The sequence below is a fragment of the Pseudophryne corroboree genome, chromosome 1 (genome assembly GCF_028390025.1).
Source record: "Pseudophryne corroboree isolate aPseCor3 chromosome 1, aPseCor3.hap2, whole genome shotgun sequence".
In the NCBI taxonomy this organism is placed as follows: Eukaryota; Metazoa; Chordata; class Amphibia; order Anura; family Myobatrachidae; genus Pseudophryne; species Pseudophryne corroboree.
The window spans coordinates 257,951,863-257,952,465 of record NC_086444.1 but is presented as its reverse complement, the minus strand read 5'-3'; the positions used below and the strand labels follow the sequence as shown (position 1 = coordinate 257,952,465).

General features: G+C 40.6%; 1 pseudogene; it reads left to right on the top strand.

Moving 5' to 3' along the window:
• The first annotated feature begins 235 nt into the window (after positions 1-235).
• LOC134945280 (5S ribosomal RNA) lies at positions 236-354 on the top strand (annotated as a pseudogene).
• Positions 355-603: the final 249 nt, after the last annotated feature.

The following is a 603-nucleotide window of genomic DNA, read 5'->3' as shown; positions in this document are numbered from 1 at the left end:
TTGATCTTGGAAATTCCAACCCCAAGACCTCACAGTTATTATTTTTGCCTCAAATCACCATTGATTAGATCATTTAGTCACAATTTAGCAATTTATTGCACCAATATTCTCTGATACTAACTAAAAACTGGTACTTATCACATTCTCTGATATAAACATAGCCTGGTACTCACTTTGTGATTGACTACCTGGGTCCCAACATAATCGGTTGACGGTGCAACTAGGAGACGGACCTACCTACGGTCAGACCACACTGAGTATGCCCAAACTCGTCTAATCTTGGAAGCCAAGCACTGCAGGGCCTGGTCAGTACCTGGATGGGGAACCACCAGGGAATACTAGGTACCGTAGGTATTTTACTCTCCAGCAGCTAAAACATATTGGGACCCAGTGTGTCAACCTGGTCTCAGGTTACAGCATTTATTAGACTATATCAAGGTAGTGACCTCACTCATACAAAATTCTGACCATAGAGGATATATATGATTAATTTTTTTGAATGAGGCTTTATTTATTTTCGCTCACTTAAATCATTATCTTGCCTATGACAGGTACATTAGTACCTATGAACACCTCTGTTCTTTAATTGACGCCAGCTCTCGC